This window comes from Microtus pennsylvanicus, chromosome 1 (genome assembly GCF_037038515.1).
Source record: "Microtus pennsylvanicus isolate mMicPen1 chromosome 1, mMicPen1.hap1, whole genome shotgun sequence".
NCBI classification, from domain to species: Eukaryota; Metazoa; Chordata; class Mammalia; order Rodentia; family Cricetidae; genus Microtus; species Microtus pennsylvanicus.
Window position 1 is genome coordinate 76,378,140 of NC_134579.1, and position 26,307 is coordinate 76,404,446.

Consider the following 26,307-nt stretch of genomic DNA (forward strand, 5'->3'; position numbering starts at 1 on the left):
GGCAGAAGTCCCTCCATGACAATTCCCTTTCCTCCTCAAACAAGCTTATTATACTCCATCCAATTACAAAGCCCACATAGGTTACCCACTGAGTGGGGTCAGGCTGCGGAGGGACCGGCCTACTGCTTTCACCCCTCTGAAAGTCAGTCAGATGGTAATTGTCAGTGGCTTCCCATCCCAAGGAGACAGGAAGGAAGGTGTAGAGGTCCCAGGCACAGAACCAAACTTGCCTCCCTACATTCTGGGGTGGACATGAAGATCAAGGTACCCTGAAGAGGGGACTGAGGTTCTCAGCAGGTTTGGGAGGTCCACTCTTATCCCTACTGGTACTTATAGGCCCTTAGGGGCCCTGTCAAGGACAGTGTCCTGCAAGATAAGGGCCTCAGCTGGGCAGGTGCAGCAGTCATTGACTGCTGGCTGCCAGCCCTGCAGACTGTGCTGTTGGCTTGCAATGTCCTCCCCTCCCGCCCCGCCCCCTGCCTCAGATGGTGGGACCCCTTCTGCCAGGCCCCTCCATTACCATGGCAACACTCAGGCTTCTCTAGAGGGACAGAGCTTCTTTGTGGTGACACAAAGCCCCTTTGAGGTGCGCCCCCCCCTGCTGTAGTCAGAGAGCCTCTGAAGGACAAAGGTGGCCCCCAGTCCAGGCTCCCAGGATACAAAGCCAAGGAGATGGGATAGGGAAGCCTAGTGGTTGGCACTGTGCTCTGACTACCCATAGAACAGGCCGTAGGTCAGGGGAAGTTGGTTAAGGATTGTCAGACAGACCCCAGCACAAGCAGGAGCTGTTCTCGATGCTTCAGAGTCTTACTGTCCCTGTATCCTTGTGACAACGAAGACACTGCTAGGTGGTGAGAAAGGGACTCTCATGGGATATGAAACACCTGAACTGGCAATGAGGACAGTGCTGGGCTGAAGACCCCCTGGAAACTGGGATGCTGGAAGTCCTCTGCAGATAGGCACATAGGGTCAGACAGCTTCTGGGCTGGAAGGAGAGGTTCAATACCAAGTCTGCTGAGCAGTGTTGGCGATGACATCCAGGTCTTGCTCCAGCTCTCTGTCACTTTTATTTCTCTGACATCAGTTCCCCTTGCCAGAGGATCTCAACTTCCTGCTTGTCCTAGAAAAAACTGTAGGCTAGACCAGCTTTGCTGTGGCTACACCCCAGGACAGGCATGGTGAGGAGAGTCTCACTGTGGACTGGCTCATTCCAAGGTTGGGGACAGTTTAAGTCCCACGCATGGTGACAGGCATCCTATGTAGACCCTCCCTAGTGCAGTAGCTATATATGTGCTCCATTATCACAGTTCAGGAGGCCAAGAGATGGCCAGGCCCCCCGAGAGCAAGCCTCGGCCAGAGGTAGCCCAGACGTGGATCCCCCTCCCAGCTATCCTGGCCTGAAGGGGTCCTGCCCACCCTGACTGATGCTGACCAGGCACTTGGCAGTGCCCTGGCATGCTGGGCTCTCTGCCCAGAGGTCCTCACCAAGTGACCCCAGTCTGACCCACAACAGCTTTGCTAACTAAGCCCTGAGTGGGGTAATGAGTCCTACTGGGAGTATGAGACAGCATGGGCTCTGGTGGAGTGGAGGGGATATCCATCCTTTTGTGTAGAAGTGTACCCAAGCTTCAGGGACACCAGCCAAGAGACCATTCTCAACTCGGCAGCGTCTGTGAATCAGGAAGCAGCACATGTGGCTCTAACACAGGCCCCAGTTACCCTCCCCAGTCCGCTTCCCCATGGGCATTCAAGCTATCTGCTGACACTGTGGACATGAGGACACTATGCAGGGATGTGCAAATCCCCTCAGTCAGCACACATAGGCTCACACAGAACATTCAGGGGCTCCTCTACCAGGGAGGCTGCTTAGCCGGTACCTAACCTATCCTCCCTGCTGAAGCCTGCTCAATTGGGAGTACCCACACTAACAGGCCAGGGACCACCAACACAAACAAGCGAGAAGAGTCCTGCCTTGTAAACAAACAGTGGGAATGGGCGAGGGCTTTTCCCTCCCTCACCCAGTGCAGACTTGGCCCTCCAATGCTCTGGCTTCCCCACTCACAGGCCCCAGAGCCTCTGGGAACCGGACTTGCTTTTATCCAAACGCTGTCATCAAGAGTGGGAATGCTGATGATGTGGAGATCCTTTTACTGGAGAGGGTGGAGATGTTTTCTGAGACAGGAGCCTTCTATATATCCCACCTCCATAAACATTCCCCTCCTAAAAGGATCCCTAAATTACCAGCATTCCCTGTTCTTAGTGACAGCATTTGAGACAGGATCCTTCTACGTATCCCAGGCTCAATAGGTAGGCAAGGTTGAGTCTGAACTTCCGTACCTCCTATTTTATTACAGGGACACAGCACCATGCCGTACTAGTAACCGAACCCAGGGCTCTGTGTATACCAGGTACTCTGTCACTGAATTACACTCCCAGCCAGGTATGGGGATCTCCTCAAAGTCAACCACAGGCCTATGTCGCAACCACACTTCCACTGTGAGAGGCCTGGGAAAGCTGCCTTCAGCAGAGTCACATGAGTGCACTTCCTAGCACAGAAGTGAGAAACTATGGCCATGACCCTCAAAAAGGTTAAAGATGTTGTGTGATGGACTGGAAACAGGACACAATGAAAAGGAACCACCGTAAATGCCTTTTACAAAACCGAAGCAAAAGCAGTCGATTACAGAGAGGAGTAGCAGCGACAGAAAATCATGCCTTGTGGGGTGGAAAGCAAACTCAAGCTGCAACAAGTACAAAATGACAAAACGAGCAAGATGGCAGGGAGACTCCCAGAGCAGAAGAGAAGAGTTTCAACCACACCACAGAGACCCGCTCAGAAACTGCTCAGGGGGGCTTGTTGGGAACCCGGGCACGTCAGCTTTCTGTCCAAGAAGAGGTTGTCTTCAACTGTTTCTACTGTTAATAATAACACCACACACCAAGGATGTGAGGTTAGTGAGAAAAGCGGCTGACTCAGGCTTATGATTCTGGTCTAAGGTCAAGAGGCTGCATCCAAGGTGGCCTTGTGGGTGGGGCTGCAGGTATAGGACATCACATTCTAGAGACATAGAACACAAGAGACCCACGCAACTGGCCTTTACGGCAGACCCACTCTTAGATAACCATCAACAATTAAACAAATAGGTTAACCTATTCACGAGGGCAGAGCCCTAATCACCTCAAGCCTCTGTCCGGCCCCAGTTCTTATTATCTTATAAAGTGAAATTAAATTTCAGCCTGAGGTCTGGAGGAAACAAGTCATATTCAACCACAGCAGAAGCCCTAGCAACCATGGACACGTCTCTCAGCATTTTAGAGGCTTCATCATGGTCCCATTTCTTCCAGTCTCCTCAGGGGCTGTGCCTATTGTGTAGCATAAGCTCTCTGCCTGGATCCGACCCACTGGGCTTGGTCTGGATCACTTTCCCACCAGACTGTGTCAAGCCCTATAGGGGCCGCTGCTGTCAACAGATACTAACAGCCTGACTGCCACTTCTTAAATCTTAGATGCTTTCATGGTTAGGGAGAGCTGACGGCTTCTAAAAAGCACAGTACTGTTCCTTTCTCACTCGGAGGGTGTTTTCCTTTTGTTTAGAGTCAGGGACTTACCATGTTGCCCAAGTTGGCCTTGAACTCCTGGTCTTAGGTTACTGAGTAACTGGGACTACCGGTGTGGGCCATGTGCCTGGCTAACACCCTGAGGTCTTCAGAAACATTAAACCAGCCCTGAAATCCTTCAGGAGCAGCAGGTGAAGCTTCCTAATTTTCAGTCTCATGACTCCTCCATTCCATCACACTTCTCAGAGCAAACACGTGTTTCCATGTTACCCAGAGTCCTGGCCTCTAAAGAAGTGTTTAAGAATCAAAGCAAGCCCTAGAGATCTGAGGTTGACTCCCAGGACCCAGACAGGGCGGCTCACAACTACCTGTCTCCCCAGCTCCATGAGCTCTGACACCCTGACAGCTCTGGGCTCTGGGAGTGCCTGCACTTACATGTGCACATACAACTAAAGACAAAAAGAATCAAAAGAGGGAAATAAACATCAGGCCTCAAATTCAAGTTAATCAGAAGAAACCCATATTTACTGTACAGAACAAGTCTTGGGGTGATTCTCCCAGGAGTCTGAGGCATAAAGATACCAGCAGTGTCACCTGACTGCTCTGGGAGCACTGCCATTATTACAGGAACAGGACCTGCAGGCCGAGAGCTGCAACAGACTAGGTTTGAATCAACCCAAGAATCATGAAACAGAAGATCTGACCAAGCCAAGCAGCTCAACAGCACACGGCATTCTTCTTTATTCGGAAAGAGCCGGGGAGCACACACCTTGAATTTCAGCGGGAGGCAGAAATGGCTGGATCTCTGTGCATTAAGGCCAGCCTGGTCTACAAAATGAGTTCCAGGACAGCCAGGGCTACATAAAGAGACCTTGCCTCCAAAAATAAAAATAAAATAAAAAGGCGGTAAGAAAGTCTGATGGACTGCCCCCACTGTTGTCCGAGCACTTAGGAGGCTGAGGCAGGACCACTTTAAGTTTAGGCCTGTTTGAGTTATAAAGTGAGACTGTAACGTGAAACAGAAGATGGTTAGAAATTATGACCAACATATTGGATAATCTACACAGAGTGAACAAATACCTAGAAATAGACCATCTGTCAAGACTGAATCATGAAAGAAAATCCTAAGCAAAGCAGTCCTCATTTACTGTGGGAAACAGACTCAAGCCTCACGGTAAGGCCCAAACCCAAGTGTGGGGTTCAAGGCAGCCTGGATGAAGCGATTCTTCTGCCTCAATCTTCTGAGAAATCGAGATTGTAGGTACCAGCCATTTGCCTGTTTGGTATGTCAACATCCTTTTACTACTGTTTTTGGCTTTGTATTGATGACTTTTAATTACCATACCTCAAAGGATGAGTAGTTAAAAATGACAATAATTTAGTAAGTCATTTTGAGTTAATATAATGCCATCAACTTAGAGTAATATTAAAAATATAAAACAGAGATCAGGAAAAATAAGCAAAACAAAATGCACTGAATACCACTGTATATTTTTGGGGGGGAGGTTGTTTTGCTTTGTTATTTTGTTTTGTTTTGAGACAGGGTCTCATCATGTAACTCTGGCTGTCCTGGAACTCACTATGTAGACCAAGCTGGCCTCGAACTTACAGAGATCTGCCTGCCTCTGCTTCCTAAGTGTTGGGATTAAAGGCGTGTGCCACCATACCCAGCAACCACTGTACATTTCTAAGGCATCAATTTATTCTGAAAATTGACAATTGAGAGAACAGGAAAATAAGCATTTATCTTGCCTTTTCAGTAAAAACTATATTCAAGGAAACTATGCTCCTTTAGTCTTCTATTTTTTAGCCCATCTTATTAAGCATATATAATTGGTGTCAAGGACATTTTCATATGTATATATTATGTATTTTGGTCATATTTACCCTAGCCACCCTCTCATCTTTCTTTTTATTTTATTTTTTGGTTTTTCGAGACAGGGTTTCTCTGTGGCTTTGGAGCCTGTCCTGGAACTTGCTCTGTAGACCAGGCTGGTCTCGAACTCACAGAGATCTGCCTGCCTCTGCCTCCCGAGTGCTGGGATTAAAGGCGTGCACCCACCCTCTCATCTTCTCCCAACTTCCTGATTCCCCTCCCTTTTCCCAGTTAGTCCCCTCCTACTTATCTTATAAATCCCGAGGAAGGGATGACAGCCTCCTAAGGTCCACCTTCTATGAGAGGGTGATGTGCAAATCGTGTATGGATAATTACAGTTGACCAGAGCTAATGGCCTTGTCCTGCCTGGCAATGGGCATTCTCCAGCATTCCCCTTCCTTCCTGCAGTTATTACATTCTTCTCACTCCTCTCCGGTGGCGTTCCCTAAGCCTTGAAGGAGTGGGTAGAGGTCCCACTTATGTCTGAGCACTTGTGAGTCTCTGCAGTTATCACTGTCTACTGCAAAACTAAGCTTCTCTGACCGACGTTGACAGCAACACTAATCCAGGAGCATGAAAATAGTCATTTAGAAGAGAACCTATTGGGCAAATTATGTCCACTTAGCAAACCAACAGCCATAGCCTGCACACTGGGGTCTATGACCTCCCAGCCATGGGCTTCTGACCAGGTTTACAATAGCAGACATGAATTCCCTTATCAATAGGCCTCAATTCCAATCAGAAAATAGTTGGCTACCCTCATAATAGATTGCCACATCATGTCTGGACAGTCAGTAGTATTGCATGCAGGGTCCACAGCTCTATTAGATTTCCCTAAAAGAACAGACTGATAGATGAAAACACTATATGGGGCTTATTATAGTGGCCTATAACTGTGGTTGAAGAAGCGCAACAATGGCTCTCTCTCCAAAGGCCAAAATTCAGTTACTGTTCAGTCCATAAGATTAGATGTCTTAGATGTCTCAATCTATGGCTGGAGTCCTGGAGGATTCCCAGAGGACTGCTGGTCTTTAGTCTCTGTTGGAATCCTGAAGGAGTATGTTCTAATATTAGCAAAGTCATGCTTCAGCAACAGCATAGGTAAACCTGACAGTAAGAGAGAAGGCAAACAGGCAAAAAGCAAAAGTTTCTTCCTTCTTTCATGTCCTTTTATGTGGGCTACCTCCAGAACGTGTGACCCAGGGTGGGGTGGGGGCTTTGCCCTGCCTCAACGTGGTGATGTGGCAGAATTCTTTTGACTCCCTATGGGAGGCCTTACCCTCTCTGAGGAACAGATGGGGGTAGGGTGAGGAGAATGTAGGAGGAGCAGGAAGAGGAGACAAAGGGGAGACTGGGATTAGTATTTAAAAGAATAAAATAAAATACAAAAAAGATTTATTTATTATGTATACAGTGTTCTGCCTGTATGTATTCCTGCAGGCCAGAAGAGGGCACCAGTTCTCACTACAGATGGTTGTGAGCCACCATGTGGTTGCTAGGAATTGAACTCAGGACTTCTGGAAGAGGAGCCAGTGCTCTCAACCTCTGAGCCATCTCTCCAGCCCCATGTTCACCTTTCTTGTGATAATAGAAGTCACACAAAGGCTATGACATGAGATGAATTCCTTCTAGAATTCTGCCATTTAATATTCTGAACCATTATAAAAAAAATAATAATATTCTGAACCAGCATCAACAACAGGTTGCAAGACTAGAGATAAGAAGGAAATACTGTAGGCCTGTAACCAAAAAGGAGCCAACCAGTGATCAAAAGCCTAATAAAAGAAAAAACAAAAACAAAACTCCAGAACCAGATGGCTTCATTGGTTAACTCTACCTAATGTTTAAACACTCAGAAACTAATACTAATCTCCCTTCAACTCTCCCCCCACCAAAAAAGAATACCATACTGCCAAATCCATTATTCCATGAGGTGCATCATCCTGATAGTAAATTCAGACAAAAACACCAGAAGAGAATTATAGATCCATATAACCAGTCACTACCAAGGCAAAACACTCTCCAATCAGCAATACATAAGAAAGATTTTAATCTCTGACCATGTGGCATTTGCTCCTGGAATTCAAGGATGGTTTAACATACAAGAGTATGTTCAACCCTTTGTACCAATATAACAAAAGTCAATATACCATATTAATACATGAATCAATAATGTGATGATGTGGGAAGTCCTTCTATATATGTGTTGCTTTTATTGGTTAATGAATAAAGAAACTGCTTTGAGCCTATAGCAGGACAGGGGAGAGCTATGTGGGGGTGGGAGTCGGGGAACTAAACTGAATGCTGGGAGAAAGAAGGCAGAGTCAGTGAGAAGCCATGTAGCCGCTGAAGGGAACAGACATGCAGGAACATTGCCGGTATACCACAGCCATGTGGTGATACACAGGTTAATAGAATGGGTTAAATTAAGATGTAAGAGTTAGCCAATAAGAAGCTAGAGCTAATGGGCCAAGCAGGGATTTAATTAATATAGTTTCTGTGTGGTTATTTCAGGGCTGAGCAGCCAGGAACAAACAAGAGGTCTCCTACAACAATGTGGTAATGTATTACCACATGAATACATACATTAATTAAGGGGACAAAACAATGTAAATTAATACAGAAAAACTGACAACTAAGCATCCTTTTGTGATGAAACAAAACATTCAAACTAGGCAGTAAACTTTTTAACATGACAAAAGCTATATATGGAAGGCACATAGTAAACACCTTCAAGGGGAAAAAAAGAAAGCTTTTCTCCAAAGATCAATGGCACATGCCTGTAATGCCAGTATGTGGAAAGCTGAGATGGGAAGATTGCTAGAGGCTTGAGACTGGCCTGGGCTCCTCAGAGAGAGGCCAGCCAGTGCTCTTAGCAAAAACAAAACAAAAAGGATACCTGTTTTCATCATTCCATTCAACACAGTAGTAGAGTGTGGTAGTTTGAAAAAGAAAAAAAAAGGCCCCTGTAGGGAATGGCACTATTAGGAGGGGTGGCTTTGTTGGAAGAAGTACATCACTGTGGGGGTGGGCTTCACTGTTCAAGCTCCTATGTTCAAGCTATGCCCAGTGATACAGGTCATTTCCTGTTCCCTACAGATCAAGATGTGGAACTCTCAGCTCCTTCTCCAGCATCACATCTGCCTGCATGCTGCCATGTGCCGCCATGTCGTACCATGATAATGGACTAAACCTCTGAACTGTAAGCCACCCCAATTAAATGGTTTCCTTTATGACAGTTGCTGTGATCTTGGAGTCTCTTCACAGCAATAAAAACCCTAACTCAGACACAGGGGTCCTAGCCAAAGCAATTAGTCAAGAAATGGGCATATGCCTTTAATCCCAGGACTTGGGGAACAGAAGAAAGCAGATCTATGTGAGTTTGAAGCCAGCCTGGTCTACATAGAGAATTTCAGGACAGCCAAACTACATAGTAGGAACAAAAGGCAGCCCCTAAAACCTTAACTGCATGGAAATACATTAGCACTAAAAACAAAATCAGCAAAGCTGTAAGATACAACTTTAACACAGAGAAATCTGTTGCTATTTTGCATACTAATAACAAAGAATCCAAAATGAAAAGATAAAAATCTACTCCATTTATAACCAGGTGGTAACACATTCTAAAATCCCGAGGGAGCTGTGACAAGTACATTGTAAATTTGAAACTGGCCTGGGCTACATGGTGAGTTTAAGGCTAGCCTGAGTAACAAAGTAAAAACTCATTTCAAAAACACTAGAGGGCTGGAAATGGTATTTAGCAGCAGCAGAGTGCTTGTCTAGCATGTACAGAGCCCTGTATTTGATCCCTAGGACAATGCATACAAAATCTGCCATTCACAATAGCAAGATAATAAATAAAAAACCAACAACAACAATATAGTGATACTAGGAATGTATTTCAATAGAATGCATGCCTAGCACATAAACAGTCCTGGGTTCAATCCCCAGCACCACACAAACCAGGCATGCTTGTAGGACATGCTGTAATTCCAACCTTCCAAGTGGAGGCGTTCAGGTTCATTCTTAGCTACATATCAAGTTCCAGAGCAGCCTGGGGAAGGAGATCCTGTCTCAAAACCATCACCATTAACAGCAGCGGTGGCAGAAATAAATGTAAGATTTATACACTGAAAACTAGAAAAGACATAAATAAAAAATGGCATATGTTTAGAGGTCAGAGGGCAACATGGGGGAGTTGATTCTTTCCTTCCACCATGTGGCCTACAGGGGTAATCTCAGGTCATCAAGCTTGGTGGCGAGTCTTCACCCACTTAGCCACCTTGCCAGCCCTAAGACTTTACTAATATTTATGATAACACTATAGTTAAGTATTTAATGTATTTCAAACCAAAATCTCAATGCCATGTGTCAAAAGATTCACTAGGACCACAGAGGAGACCACAGACCCACAACAGTCTTGAAAAAGAACAAAGCTGGAAGGCTCATACTTTTGACTTCAAAACATTTTTTACAAGTTTGGCATGGTGGTACACGCACGCATTTAACCCAGCACTTGGGAGGAAGAGGCAGGCAGATCTCTGAGTTCAAGGCCAGCCTGGTTTACAGCATGAGTTCCAGGACAGCTAGTGAGGCGTGAGAAATCTTGTCGTGAAAAACAAACAAAAAACACGGAATCAAAACCATAAAAGCAGACACACACATACTGTTCAATGGCACAAAATACAAAAAAGCAGGTCTCAGTTATACAGCCAAATGACTTTCAACAAGGGTGATAGGCCACTCAATGAGGACACACAATCTTCTCAACAAAGAGCTGAAGAAACTTGACATCACATGGGAATGAAGTGGGTCCTTATCTTTCGCCATATATGTCCGGTACCTCAAAAAGAACCACACTTGACACTAAACCTATAAGAAATTTTTTATAACATTTATGGATTTGGCATTTCTAAGATGCCAAAGTAACTGTCAATAAAATAATAAAATGATGAGTTCAGAATTATAAACATGGGGCTGCAGGTAAAAACAAGAGTAGAAGATTTGTTTTGCCTAAGCAAGGCCCTGGCTTCAATCCCTAGCAACAAACCAATCAACCAAACAAAAAATTAAAGCCATCTAAACCAGGTGTGATGACACAAGCCTGTCCCTGCAGCATTTGTGAAGCTGTGAGAGGTGAATTAATCGAAGTTCAAGGCCAGCCTCAGTTATACTCCAGATGCAAGGCCAATCTAGGTCACAGGAACCCTATCTCAAAAATCAACAACAACAAAAAGTCAACCAAGAAACTGGATGCAAAAGAGGGCTGGGTAGTTAAGGAATAAGTCTGAACTTGATATGGTGACACACTTTTTTAATCCTAGTACTCAGGAGATCAAAGAAGTTGAATCCCTGGGAGTTCAGAGACCCTGTCTGAGGAAAACCAAAAACTAAATAAATATATAAAATTTTTGGTGCTGGAGCAACCGCTCAGTGGTTAGGAGCACTTTCTGTTCTTCCAGAGGAACCAAGTTCAGTTCCCAGCACTCACATGGCAGCTCACGTCCTTCTGTAACTCTAGTCTCAGGGGACCTAACACCCTCTTCTGGTCTCTGCAGGCACCAGACACAAATGGTGTACAGACACACATGCAGGCAAAACACGCATACAAATTAAAATAAAATCAATCTTTAAAAAAAAAGTAAAGTAAAATCTTTTAAAAACAAAACAAAAAACCCAAGAAGCAGAGAGAAAATCTGTTTGTCAAAAGACAGGGCCATATCATCTATGGATAATATACAGAATATAAGAGTAACTAAAATTCATGAGCAGAAACTTCAAATCAATCCAACTTTTAAAAAGTAGCAAAAGAGTTGGGTATGTAAATATGTAAATACATCTGCAAAGAAGATATTCAAATAATCAACAAACACATAAGAAATACTGAGCACTCCCAGTTATCAGGGAGATGAAAAAGCACAATGTGCGATCAGTTTACACCCCAGGACACCCGCTCCCAAAAGGGCAGAGGACAATAAAAAATTATTTTAATTAAGAAAAGTATTGTCAAGATATGGGTAAATTAGAACCCTGTGCACTGTTAGTGCTGCAGCCACTGTGGGTATAAAGTTTCTAATGAAAAAGGCTTAAAAACAATCAGTCTCCGGCATTTCTACAACTTCTAGGGGTGTGTGGTAGTTTGAATGGCCCCAAAGGCTCGTATATGAGGATGCTTGGTCTGCAGCTGGTGGTATTGCTTCATACCGAGTATGTGGCCTTGTTGGGGGAAGTAATCACTGGGGGTGGGCTTTGAGACTTCACCACACCACTTCCAGTCCACTCTCTGCTTCCTGCTCCTGCTGCTGAGCCACCCAGCCAGCACGGACTCTCCCTCGAAGCCCAAGCCCAAATAAACTCTTCCTCCTGTAAGTTACGGGTCATGGTGTCTCATCATGTGACAGGGGAGCAACCAGCTTATGCAGAATGAAGCGCAGCTTTTGAAGACATCTGGACACTCACTCACATTTATAGAAGCATTACTTGTAACTGCCAAGGAAAGGGAGCAATTTAAATATTCACTGGTGGAGGAATAAACAAATGTACATAGTATCATTTGGCTTTAAAGGAAAGAAGGCAGACATAGTGGCTCAGGCTTGTAATCTCAGCTTCCAGGAGAGTTGGGCATATGTGTTTAGGATCTAGAACCTATCTACAGGCATGAGGTCAATAGATCTAGAACATGTCTACAGACATGTGGTCCACAGATCTAGAACCTGCCTACGGTACTGTTGATTTAGAATCTGCCTGTAGGTAGGTAGGTGTGTGTGTGTGTGTGTGTGTGTGTGTGTGTGTGTGTGTGTGTGTGACTGATCTAGACCCTGCAGGTATGTGTGCCACTGATCTAGAACCTGTTTCCAGGCAAGTGTGCCACGGATCTAGAACCTGTCTATGAAAAAACAAGAGAAAAGAAACTCTCATGCATAGGAATTGTGTTCCTGTTGCTGAGAAGAGTCTTACTCTGTAGACTAGGCTGGCCTGGAACTTGAAGCAACCTCTTGCCTCAGTCTCCTGAATGCTGAGATTGTAAGGAGGAACCACCAAGCCTGCCTACACATCGATTATTTTTTAAATTTTATTTTTAACATTTGTATTGTGTGTGGATATTTGAGTGCAGGTATTTAGAAAACCCAGGAAAGGCATCAGAACCCCTGGTACTGGAGTTAAATGTAGTTGTAAGACGTGGGTGCTGGGAACTAGAACAGTACATACATAGGCTCAATCTCTGAACCATCTCTTCAGCCCTACAGATGAATCCTGAAGACAGCACAATAACTGAACTAACAGGTACAAAAGACAAATCCTAAACAATTCCACTTCTACGAGTTGCTAGAATAGTGAAGAGAAGAGACAGATGAGGGCATGGGGCTGGGAGAGAGGAAGGAGGACATCATTGCTCAGAGCTCCAGTTTTGCAAAAAGAAGTTTGGAGATGACTGCAGAACAATGTAAACATATTTAATACTGGTGAAATGTATACTTGAAGGTTAAGTATATTTTAGCACAATTTTAAAAGACTCTCTTGCCAGGCAATGGTGGTGCACACCTTTAATCCCAGCACTTGGGAGGCAGAGGCAGGCGGATTTCTGTGAGTTCGAGGCCAGCCTGGTCTATAAGAGCTAGTTACAGGACAGGCTCCAAAACCACAGAGAAACCCTGTCTCGAAAAACAAACAAATAAACAAACAAAAGACTCTCCTCATGTAACCTTAGAAATCACAAAACTGGGCTTGGGAGATGACTCAGTGGGTAAGTGCTTGCCATAGGAGCATGAAAACCTGAACTGGAATCCTCAAAACCGAGGTGAACTCCACACTAGGTACTGTGGAAACTGAGTCCTTGCACTTTCATATTCAAATATGTATGCGTGCGTGCACAAACACACAATTACAAATACTCTCTTAAATAAGCATATCAAAAATAAAAATTTAAAAATATAGTGTTGGCTATTTCAAAACAGCAGGGAGGGCTGGAAAGATGCCTCAGAGGTTAAGAGCACTCGCTGCTCTTCCAGAGGACCCAGGTTCAATTCCTAGCACCACAAGGAGGTTCACCACTGTCTGAAACTCCAGTCTTAGGGGACTTAATGCCCTCTTCTGGCCTTCTTGGGCACTGAATGCACTCGGCAAACTACCCATACACACAAAGTAAAAAATAAATAAATCTGTCAGGCAGTGGTGGTGCACACTTTTAATTCCAGCACTCAGGAAGTATAGGCAGGTGTTACCTCTGAGTTTCGAGGTCAGCCTGGTCTATAGAGTGAATTCTAAGAAAGCCAGGGCTACACAGAGAAAGCTTGTCTCGATAGATCGAGAGAGAAAGAGAGAAAGAGAGAGAGAGAGAGAGAGAGAGAGAGAGAGAGAGAGAGAGAGAGAGAGAGAAACAGTGTGTGTGGGGGGGAGGGGGAGAACAGCCTGGTCTATGTAGCAAATTCCAGGCCAGCCAGGGTTATGTAGAAAGATCCTGTCTAAAACACCACCAACAAAAAGCACACACCTATAGCTGGCTGTCTTTCACATTCCAGAACTAAGACATCTCTAACAAGTGTGGCTGGCTCAGAGAGGAAAGAACTGAAGAGAGACCAAACATTGCATCTACACAGCTATGTGAAGCTCCCTGTGTGCCTCCACCACCTCTGCTCGGGTCAGGAAGACTTCGAACCCTAAACATTCCCTTTCCTTGCCACCTCATCTAGAAAGAACGGTTAAACCAGGGGAGACGGGAGTGCACTGGGTTCTAAAGCAGAGCCGGGCTGCAGCCCATAGCCAGAGCTCAGGGATGCCTTCCAAATGAGGAAGTGAGGTCACACAGCTGGAGAACAGTGCCCAGGCAGCAGGCAGCACAGCAGCACAGCTCCCTAGCCTGGGTGTGCCCAGGGACTGGGGGTGGGGCAGACTGCCTTGGGACTGCAGTAGGATCAGAGACCAGTACATTTAATGTATTTAGGAGGACCGGGGCTGTCTCACAGGCTGCAGAGCTGAAAAGGGTGTAAATCAGGGAAGCTGATGTAATGGTCTGGTGGGTGGAGGGGAGATTTATTATGAACGTCATGGGAATCTTATGGTGGGGTAGGGGATGAGAGGCAAGTATTTGCTAAAGCGTGGTGAGCCAGCGTGGTGAGCCAGGCCCAGTGCAGCGGCTTCCCAGCCTGACAGCAGCCCACAGAAACTGTAGGTAATAATGGAAACATTTCCGAGAACATGGATGGTTCTTGGGAAATAACACCACGAGGGAGGGGGCTCTGAGAGACCAGAATTGGACTTCTGAGGTCAAGTTACGTGAGCCATCCCAGATTCCTCATGGCAGAGGTTTAATTTTCCCCGTCTGTATATTCAGAACCCCTCTCCACTTGGCAGCCTACAACCTGGTCATCTAGAATGGGCTCTGGAGGTGCCCAGCACCTCCCTCCAGGGCACACAGCAAAGGCCACCTCCATTATCTGGCATAGCTTAGCAAGGAAGCCCAGGAGCATGTTGTGCCACCTAAGAAGAACTTCAGTGAAGAAAGGATTTTTAAAAGCTGAACTTGGCATATTAGACAAGAAACTCAGCAGGCCACTCACAAACATGCAGAGGTACCACAGAACACCCCAACTCTGCCCATATCCTTCACCCTCTGTGACCTGATATAGTAGCCTTCTCCAGAACAGTGTTGGCTAGAGAAACGTAGGACTTGGACTCCTGGGAGACACCCTATTGGGGCAGGGGGGCTGAGATGTAACTCCTAGATTCCCCAGCTGAGGGTCAGGCTGGAACAGGGACACCCAGGCCCGCTCACCCAGCTGTGTGGAGGAGGCTTCACGGGCAGATATCCAGAGACAGTGCCAGTGGGCAGGACTGTGGCTGGAGTGAACACACAAAGGGTGAGGGCCAGGAAGTACGCTGAGGCAGATGACATCGAGACCGGGCCTAGACACACAGAGGGTAGGAGAGGTACCCCATCTGCTATCCCAAGGCAGCTGGTGAAGCTACTCAGCAGAGACCCCTGCCCAAGCACAGCCAGAGCCTCTGTCTAGAGCCTAGGCACTGCCGCCTTGACAGACTGAACGGCAGCATCTGCCATGCCCCCATAAGTCACTCTGAGCGGGGGATGGTGATATTTCCTGGTTTATGTCTGCTACCCTAAGCAAAGCCATGTAGGTCTGGCGTGGTGGCACACACCTTTAATCCCAGCATCTGGGAGGCAGAGGCAGGCAGATGTGTGAGTTTGAGGCCCTGCCCTGGTCTACATACAGGCCAACCAACACAGTGAAACCCAGTTTTACACATACACGAAATGGGCAATGTGGGGAAGAAAGGGTTTACATGAGCTCACAATTCCAGGGTACAGTCCACTGCAGGGAGGTCAAAGCAACAGGACTTGATGAGCTAGTCATAGCACATCCACAAGAGAGGGAGAGAGAGGGAGAGGAGAGGGAGGGGGAGACGGGAGGGGAGAGAAAGAAATGAATGCATGATCCCTTGCTGGCTTCATCAGCTTGATCTCTCTACTCATACAGTCTGGACACCCTGTTGCCAGAATGGTGCCACCCCAGTGAACTGGGTCTTCCCATGTGAATTAAGACAACCCTCCACAGACATCCAGAGGCCCACCAAATGTAGACAACTCCTCATTAACAATCTCTTCCTAGGTGATCCTAGGTTGTGTTAAGTCAACAAACCAGTGGCTCTCAACCTTTCTAATGCTGTGACCCTTTCAGTTCCTCCAACTGTGGTGATCCCAAACATAAGATTATTTCATTGCTACTTCATAACTGTAATTTTGTTACTGTTATGAATCATAATGTAAATATCTGGCATGCAGGATATCTGATATGTGAGCCTCAAAGGGGCTAAGACCCACAGGTTGAGAGCTGCTGAAAGTTAGCCATCCTATCTGGTGGATGTCAGAGTTCTCTGGAGTAACAGAACTTAGAGAATGAGTCAATTTCCTCACTCCCTCCTCTCCTCCCTCCTATGTATGTATGTATATATGTACATATGTATGTATGGTTTATTAGAATGGCTTACAGGCTGGGATCCAGCTAATCCCACAATGGCTGACTATGAAGAGAAGGTCCGAAAATTCATTAAGTGTTCAGTCCATGAGGCTGGTGTCTCAACTGGTCTTCAGGATATGCTGGAATCCCATAGAAGTGGGTTCTAATGCCAGTGAAGGAATGGATTTAACAGCAAAGATGGGAGGAAGCTGGCAAAAATAGAGTATGTCCCTCTTCCATGTCACACAGGCCATACACACAGCAGAAGGCAGGGCCCAGGTTAGAGGTAGGTCTTCCCACCTCACATGTCCAAATTAGAAGCAGATCTTCCCAGGTTTCATGAGTGGATGGAGGGCAGGTGGGAATGGGGACATGAATCATCAAGTTGGGGGTTCACTGAGGGGAGAGCGCTGAGGGGTACTGCTGCGGAGGTATTTCGGGGTTGGGTGGAAGTCTGGCACAAGGAATTTCCCAAGAATCTATAGGGAGACCCCAGCTTAGACTTCTAGCAATAGTGGATAGACAGCCTGAACTGTAGTGGATAGGTAGGTCATCTCCCGTGACCAGATTGGTGCCTGGCCCAACTGTCATCAGAGGAATCATCCAGAAACTGATGGAGACAGATGCAGAGACCCATAGCCAAGCGTTGGATGGAGTTCGGGAATTCAGAGGAAGAAGAGAAGGAGGAGGAGGAGGAGGAGGAGGAGAATGGACTGTTGATGGAGGAAGGTCATTGGTTAATTAAATAAAAAAACTGCTTGCCCTGATAGGTTAGAACATAGGTGGGTGGAGTAAACAGAACAGAATGCTGGGAGGAAGAGGAAGTGAGCTGAGAGATGCCATGCTCCCCTCTCCCGGGCAGACCTGATAGCTCTGCTCTCTGAAGCACACGTGATGAAGCTCCGACCCAGATGGACATAGGCTAGAATCTTCCCAGTAAGTGCACCTTGGGATGCTACACACATTATTAGAAATGGGCTAGTCCAGGTGCGAGAGTTAGCCAAGAAGAGCTAGATATAATGGCCCAAGCAGTGTTTAAAAGAATACAGTGTCTGTGTAATTATTTCAGGGCATAAGCTAGCAGGCAGCCGGGGTGCTGGGGACGCAGCCCCGCCGCTCTTATTACTACAGACTGTAGGAGTCAGGGGTCAAGGACACCACAGGAAGGTTCACACAATAACCTACCTTGGCTCATGGGGGCTCGCAGAGACTGAACCTATAACCAAGGAGCTTGCATGAGACTGACCTAGGCACTCATCATATGTTACAGTTATGTAGTTTTGTCCTCTTGTAGGACTCCTAACAGCAGGAAGAGGGGCTGTCTCCAACTCTTCTACTGGCTTTTGGGACCCTACACCTCTCACTGGGTCACCTTGTCCAGTCTTGATACACGGGGAGGGGTTTAGTCTTACTGCAACTTGATATGCAATGTTTTGCTGATACTCATGGGAGACATGCCCCTTCCTGGATAGGGATGAGAGAAGAGGGGATGTGGGGGGGGGGGGGGAGGAAGAGAGGAACTGGGAGGGGAGAGTGGGGGAGGTTGCAGTCAGGATGTAAAATAAATGGATGAATTTTAAAAAATAAGATCCACTGAAACCAATTTTTTAAAAAAAAGTAGATCTTCCCACTTCAAATGATCAAATTAAGCAAAAATCCCTCACAGGTGTGCCCAACCATTTTTGAGGCTTTAGTTAATTCCAGATGTAGTCAAACTGACAACCAGGACTAGTCATCACAGCTGGCAAAGGCAGCCAGCCAGCATGTGCTGGGTTCTCCAGTCATGTAGGCAATTTTTGTGAGGCAGTCAGACCAACTGAGCACACTCGCCCCTAGGGCTGAGGCTCAAACTGGAACTCTGTGAGTGCCCAGCCTAGAAGTTCCTTCAACCTGGGATTACCAGGATTCCGGAGCCCATCACCCCTGAGGATGAGGACAGGGATCATCCACAGCAGAACAAAGCCGTCTGGGCAAGGGACTCCACCTGAAGATCCACACGGCTGACCCCAGGATGCCTTACACCTAACTGCAGGGTTGTTCAGACCAGAAAGCTCTGGCACTGTCACCAGTTAACACCATTGTATGTCGCTTTAGGGCCAGGCACCTGTAAGGAGAACCAAGGAGGAATAGGCCTCGCCACAACAGGGACCAGGTCTTGTGTTCAGGCCACAGTCTCCAGAGCGCCACAAGTCTCACAGCTTGCTCAAGAGGCACTGGCTCCAGCATTCCTACAGACACCCCAGGGAAGGGAGCATACAGAGGATCAGTCGGTGTATATAAAAATAGACAAGCAAGCCAGTGCACACCTTTAATCCTAGCACTCAGGAGGCAGAGACAAGTAGATCTCTGAATTTGAGGACAGTCTGGTCTACATAGCAAGTTCTAGGCCAGCTAAGGCTACATAGTGAGACCCTGTTTCAAAAAACAAAAACAATACATGTGTGTGTACACACATGTACACCTCTGTACATCTATCTGTGAACACAGGCCAGAGGACACTGAGTGCCCAGGCGCTCTATTGCTCTCTACCTTATCTTTTGAGATAGGTCTCTCACTACCTGGAGCCAGGCTGATAATCAGCAACACCCAGGATGCTCTTGTCTCTGTCTGTCCTCCACAGGACTGGGGTTACAGGGTCAAACATGTGACTATGCCTGGCTTTTTATAACCATGCCGAGAATTTGAACTCAGGTCTTCACACTTGAGTAGCAAGCACTCTTACCTGTTGAGCCATCTTCCCAGCCCCCAATACTTGGTCTTTCAGTGAGAGCAATGAGCACTGGCTAGGGACTGAATGCATCACTAGTGACAGCAAATCTGAGAACCTGAAGACACAGCAACATCTTTCCACACACAACACACCTATTTAGGGTGAACAGTCTCCCACTACTACAAAAGAAGCAGCTGAGTTTCATAAACTGGGGACAGTAACAGGGGTCAGCACCTCTCGTGTCCAGGAAGGAGCCTCACCCTGGGAAATGGCCTTCCTGATCATGTCTCCTCGGCCAGACGAGTGCAACATTTCCCTTTCCCTGACAGAAGACACTAGGAAAGAAACAGTTCGGATGCAGCGGGAAAAATAAAGTTAAACCTTCACTTTGCATTTATGTCAAAATAAATTTGAGGCGGATTAAATGTTGAGTGTAAAAGCAGCAGCATCTAGTAGGAGAAAGAGACGCTATCTAGCTAGTTACCTGCTGGAGAGGACAACAGAAAACATTCAATGCTTTGCTATAAATATGAAAAATTTTGAACATCAAAAGCTGCCACAAACAAAAATGTAAAAGTTGAGAAAAAATGTGTAGGAGGCAGAGACGAAATCATTAATATTTAAAGACTCAAACTAAAGGCTGGAAAAGCCATCAACCCCTGAAGAGAACCCAGTGTGGGACCGACCAGGCTGGTACAGATTTCTGAGAAGGGGCAGAAGCTTGTGTAATTGTGTAAAAGATACGTTATTACCCAGGCCTTGCAGTGAGGGTGTCACTCCCTCACAGTGCCTTCAGGCTCTCCCTCCTGGGGAACCCCACTACTTCCATCTCACAACCCCATGTTTGTAATTGTTCTTGTTCATCTCCTCAGCCAGCTAGAACTCCTCTAGTGCAATGCCCATGCCTGGCATGGTACTCAGTAAGTAGGCACGAGGTGGCTGAAGGTGAGCATGGGAAACACATAGCCCCATTTTACCTTCGCTCCAAGGTCCCCTCCCTATGTCCCTCCTAGCTATATGCAGAGACACACTTTAACAAGACAGGGAGCCATAAGCCAGGGCCAGGGTATTGCTTGCCAATCTATGAAATGGGCCCAGACCAAAGCAGAGATAGCACAAATGATGCCAACCATCCTGGCCAAACCCAGAGCAGGCATGAATAATCAATCAAAACTGCAGAACACAGACAGAGAAAGGAGAGCATGAAGCAGGAAGAGGGGCAAAGAAAGACAGGGAGGAGGCAGAAGCAGAGAAGAAAGCAGAGCACCACAGCAAAGAGTGGCTGTGGGTGTCGAGCAGTCCAGAGCCGTCACCTGAGCGCCAGCTATCTGGCCTCCCGAATGTGCGGCAACCCAGACAGCCTAGCCCATACAGGATCCTGGACTTGAGTCTCCAGAATCGAGGCAGGGAAAACAGTAAGAGGGGTGCAGTGTAGTCCTTCTTTCCACTTGTCCCCAGATACTGTCACCTCTTCTGCAGGAAGTGCCATGGTTCAAGGCCTGGACACAGCCTGAGCCTCTTTATCTCAAAAGCCGCTGTGTAACTCAGTGGACTGTACGCTGACATGTTCGGCCAGACAGCGGTCCTCCCACACATCAACAGACATGCCCAGTCTAGCCAACAGCTTCCCACGCCTGAGGTCTTTGGTCACCCCTTGTGCCTGATATCCCTTCATAGAGGACCCTCAGGCACCCAAAGGCCTGGTGCTCCTGGCTCTGTGGCTACCACCTTCTCCTCAGCACACCACTACAGAGGGCCAGGTTTCTGCTCTGGGCACTGGTGTTGGCTGAGCAGAATTCTGTGAAGGAAAAGGACAGCTCGTCGTGAACTGGACAGCTGTCCAGGATGAACAAGAGTGGACAGGGAGCGCTCCTTGTATCACCTACTCTGCCCCAAAGCAACCCTGTAGGGTGTCAAACACCATCAGAGCATCTCTTCTATTCATAGAGTACCAGAGGACACAGAACAACCATCCTACCCAACCTACCACACTTCCTGGGCATCACACATCTGTGCCACTGTGTGCTACTGAAGCTGGCAGCTATAATTCACAGATGAACCCAAAACAGATGAGCACCCCAGCTACACCGCAGGTCTACACCGCAGGGCTGTGCACAGAGCAGAGTGCCATTTGTTCTGATACCAGCCTTGTTACCCCACAGTGGAACAAGCGTGGTGGGGCTGTGAGAGAACAATAGGCACACAAAATGGCACGATTCATCCACCTTGCAGATGAAGTCCACAGTGCCAGGCCTTGGGGCTTATCAGCAGTGGCCAGCTGGTGGCTCCATTGTCCCCTGGGTACTCAAAAGCACCCCTGAGCTGAGCTGTAGGCCAAGCAGGATGTGTGACACCAGATACCACCATGGCTGGTATCCAACCCCAGATGGATAGAGATCAGACCCAGCTAATGTCCTTACTGACAATGCCCAGCAACCTGGTAGGTCAGTCCCATTGTGGGCTCATCCTCAGGACAGACAGCAATCTGGTGGCTGCTATGTACACTTGAACCACAGGGAAATCCTAGTTGGCATGGCAGCCCCCCATATCTTATCCTGTCCAGACTTCAGACTGTGTCTACCCAGGATGAAGCTAAGCAGACAAGAGTACACACTGCCTGTACCCAGATGATTCCCCAACTAACCACACCCACCAACTCCACTAGGATACTCTGCTATCCTGAGCGACACAGGCCACTTACCTATTTCAGAGGATCTCAGCATGTCTTAACACCCATCCTGTGGATTCTGTCCCTGCAGAGAGACCAGAGGATACTATGTGAAGCCACCCTGGAGTCAGTTCCTTCTGGATGCAGGCACACTGGCCTAGACTCTTCCCCAAGCAGGACACTGGCATCCCTGATTCTAAGGGAGCCCCGTGGAGCTCCTGACTCAACCACACACTGTATGCACTTTCCTGTTTCAACACACAACTGGGACTGCAGCTTACATTAGGTCCACTTCTCTCCGGATGAGGCTGAGGTCACAGAGTGGACAGAGAGCACCCTCTTTCTCCTCCCAGAAGGCTGAATCTGGTATAGTCGGATAAACAGCTCAAGGAGAACTCTGTGTCTCTCTGTCTTGTTTTGTTTGTTTTTGTTTTGTTTTGTTTGGTTTGGTTTTTTGAGACAGGGTTTTGGAACCTGTCCCGGAACTAGCTCTTGTAGACCAGGCTGGCCTCGAACTCACAGAGATCTGCCTGGGATTAAACACCGCCCGGCTCAAGGAGAACTCTCTCCTCACTAGGGTCTTGCTATTCCATGTAGGGTCGTGCCCCCTAACCCCTTCAGCCATACCTACCCTGTGGGATGGCATTTGCCTCTCCCAAGGCTCCTCAAAACCAGCCCCAACCCTTCTCCTTTAGGCAGCTTCCCAGTTCCTAGGACACTGGCAGCCTAGGGACACATTCCCTCCTGGTATATCTAAGCTTAGGGACACTGCCGGAGTGTTTCTGTCACAAAAATGCAAACCTATATGGCATAGACAGCGAGGGAGGGTTGAGCAAGAGGAGGCATCTCTGGGGTACTACAATGTAAGTAATGGGAGTTCTTCCCTCTCTGGTCTGTTTCCAGATTGTTCTATGCCTCTGCCCAATCTTCCTCAATGGACTCCATTCACTTGGTCCCAGAAGTCTCTCTGTCTCACAACAGCCTATCTTCCCCCAGCCTATCTAGGGAAGAATTCCATCCAACCTAGAGTTGGGTAGCAGGGAGGACCAGAAGCCTGGCTTGCTACCCTAGCAGTCCCTGAGGCCCTCTGGTGGCCAGACGCAGGCCAGGCTGAGGCATGAGAGGCAGCCAGGCCATTCAGTAGAGAGGCTTCAAGTAGGAAGTGGAGAGCTGGTTAAACATTAGAGTGGGATCATGATGCATGGATGAGGGTCAACACAACACCAAAGGCAAGAGGGAGCCAGCACATGCTGAGGCAGGAGGACCTTCTGATACTGGAGGAACTGCTGGGTAGAGTTGTCCACGAACCCTTCCCCAAGCAGAGCAAAGACTGTGGCTGGAAAATGAGCCCCTGTTCTACACATGACATTCTGGGACAACTTTGCTTTTAACTTAAATGTTAACCTGGATTTTGTCTTACAGAGAACCACATGACTTTGTTATCAGCCCTGATCTTCGAAAGTCTCACCCCAGCACTTGCCACACCACAACAGCCTTGGCCACATGAATGGCTAGCCAACGTCTAACTCCACTGACTGTCCTGGGTAGGTATAATTCCCTATCTTACAAATGTGAAAACCAGGTCCAGGTCAGGTAGGATCTGAACTCACGTGTTCATATTCCCAGGGCTTCTCATACCCCTCCCCAGGGGGAGATGGTATGGCTACAATGCCATATGGGACTCTAGGAGAGATGTTAGGCAAAAGGTGGAGACGCAGAGAGGCTACAGGAGGCAGGGTGACAGTGGTCAACAGAGGAACAGGTCTCTTTCTAGGGGTACTCTCATTACAGGGGTATGGTACAGGAGGGTAGGTCAGGATAGAGGGACTACAGACAGTCAGCTTGCTGGGAGCCCTGTATCAGGAGGCAGACAGGAAGTGGCAGAGATTGGACAGGGCAGTGAAACAAAGGCAAACCTAATGATGGGACTCATGACGGGATACCCATCTTGAAAGCCTTTGAACATCCTGCTGAGCTCGTCTACAGGCTCCTGGGTAACCCATCTGGCCAAGGAGCACTACTGAGCACTTTGTCGTGCTCCATTTCTTCAATGAGGATAGTCTGAGCCTAGCCCTGTTATAACCTGCCTCCCAGGCACAAACACTGGGCTTCACCACCAAACCATCTAAATCTCTAGACACCCTGCTGACACCTGCCTGTACTCCACAGACTTGCTGAGACTTGGGGAAGGGCTGCAGCTGTGTTATAGTGCCACTGACCCAAACACAGGGCTTTAGGCTGGGGCACAAGCCCGGCTCAAGCTTAAAAGCCAGACCAACAAGCTATAGACCAGCAAAGGCTGACTATGTGGAGAGTCCCCACAGGTACAAGCTAAGTCCACCAAAGGACAGGCCAGACTGAGCATAAGGAGCAGGTGACTGAGGGCACATGTACTCATCATGGGTCAGGATGGCCTGCCTAAGAGCTTGATTGTGATATCGCCTCGGCAGGATGCAGCCTTGCATGGCTCTCTTAGGGCTCTGCGAGCAAAGGAGGGAATGAAAACGCAAGAGAACATGTCCTTCCTGCAGTCAATGTGGGCGCAGATACAGGGAGCCCTTCAGCCACCTTCAGGGACAGTTCGTGCTGCTCCAAGACTGGTACCTACCACAGCAAAGCCGCCCCTCCAGACCCATCGTAAGAATGCACCAACCGCAGTCAGGGATGCTGATGCCCAGCTCAGGGCTAGACTCTGCTGCAAAACCATTTCCATCTACCAGTGTCCTTGTGGGTCTACGTCTCACCATCCCACCGTGTGGCTCCTGAGTGGTCCTCAGAGCATGAGAAGCACTCCAGGATGCCACAGAGCCTTGTCCTAGGATCTCTGACAATCAACCCAGAAGAAGCAGAGCTCTGGCTTTCCAGCTAGGCGTCTGGGGAAGAGCTCCAGGCTAGTCTGGGGGTGAAAGGAAGTCAGTCTGAATCCTGTGCTGCACAAACAAGGACACAGCACAGCCCTACTCCTACAGAGGCTAAGAAATGCAAAGGCTGCCTAGGGCAAGGAAGAGGCCACCTGGAGGAGGGTTGTGAGAGAGAATTAATGTAGGGAGCCAAAGAGCACAGATTGGGGGTAGGAGGGATATAGCAGCTGGGACATAGCCAGACTAAGGGCTGGGTCCAATTCATGCAAGAGAGCCTTGGTCACCAGCATCTGTACAGAAGTCATGAGGATGGCACAGTTAGGAGGACCAGCGCACTGGCTTGGCTGTGCTCAGAAGTACCTGTCACCAGAGCCAAATATTTTGTGCCCACTATGCAATGAGCACTAATGGATCCCAAATGAAGGATAGGTGTAGACAGCAGAAGAAACAGGTCTTACCTCAGATGACACAAAGTTGCAGCTTCTGGCCTTTCCAGATAGTTAGTATCTGTCTGGACCACCCGCTTCTGAAGCAGGCATAGCCTCAGAACACAGGGATGAACTAGAGCAGTTCCAGTATCTATCACCATCCAGGCTCACAGATCCTGAGACCCTCCCCACAGCAGGTGGCACTTGCTCAGGATGGACCAGATAAAGCCTGGATCCTGGACCAGAGGAGGGGTACAGGGCCTGGGGATCACTGTGGAGTTGGATGCTCTTGGTTCATAACTGGCCGTACTGAGCAAGAGTTGTTCCCAATGACAACTTGCCCATAGTTCTATCCCTGGCTTTATAAAAGTCTAGCCTAACATCAGGATAACCAAAGGGAGTTCCAGTGAGGACCCAGCAGATAGTGTAAGCAGAAACCAGAGGCCTCAATTCAGACCAATGACTCTCTGCAATAAATACTTGCAAGTAAAAATATATGGGTTAAAAGAGAGAGAGCCTAGAAGTTAACACAAATGGGAGCATTTCTTTCTTTTCCATCATATCTAAATGTCTGAATCTACAGGGAAGAAGCAAGAGTCCCCTAGTACCCTAGACACTTTGCTATCTGTCACCAAAACAAATAGTTAAATGTTGCATGTATGCAACATCTGATTACTTAAAAATTAAAGGGGGAAAGCCAGAGTACCCAGGCCTCCTACCCAGAGCAACTCCAGGCTTGTTGACTGTCTGGGGTTGGCGTCCCACTGAGGAATGTGGGGTATCTAGGGAAAAGATCCAAGCAGAGACACCAGACAAGGGATTCCCAGCAGAGTCTCTTCTCTCATTTGTGAGGCCTTAGGAGCAGCGTGGTTCGGGGACACCCCATTGGCATCACCGAGACCCTGCGCTCACCAACGGCTGTGCCGCCCGTGGAAGTTCCCCGACCTCGCCTCCCCTGAGTCCCCGTAGTAAAGTTTCCATAGCTGCCGAGTGCCAGCTTCCAGGTGCTGCGGTGGCTCGCGGAGGGCAAGGCTGCGGGAGCTGGGTCGTGTTCAGCCCGGTAGCATGAAGCTGGCTCCTTGGTCAAGTCGGACAGGGCCCTGGGGTCACGCACAAAGGGACCCGCCCCCAGCGACCCCAGCTCTCTGGAGCCCCGGCGTGGGCGAAGCGCTGATGGGCAGAAGAACCGGCTTCCGAACCCCACCCAGACCTTGAGTCCGAGCCCAGGACCCT

The 26,307-nt window shown here is 47.9% G+C and overlaps 1 protein-coding gene across 5 annotated transcripts in view; it reads right to left on the bottom strand.

The window, feature by feature from the left end:
• Positions 1–26,307, bottom strand: part of Arvcf (ARVCF delta catenin family member) — a 53,780-nt gene that overhangs the window by 27,081 nt on the left and 392 nt on the right. For all 5 annotated transcript variants that reach the window (XM_075969543.1, XM_075969562.1, XM_075969571.1 and 2 more), the window contains exon 2: positions 21,819–21,870. The gene's annotated coding sequence lies outside the window, so the exon portion shown is untranslated. The remainder of the gene's footprint in view (positions 1–21,818; positions 21,871–26,307) is intronic.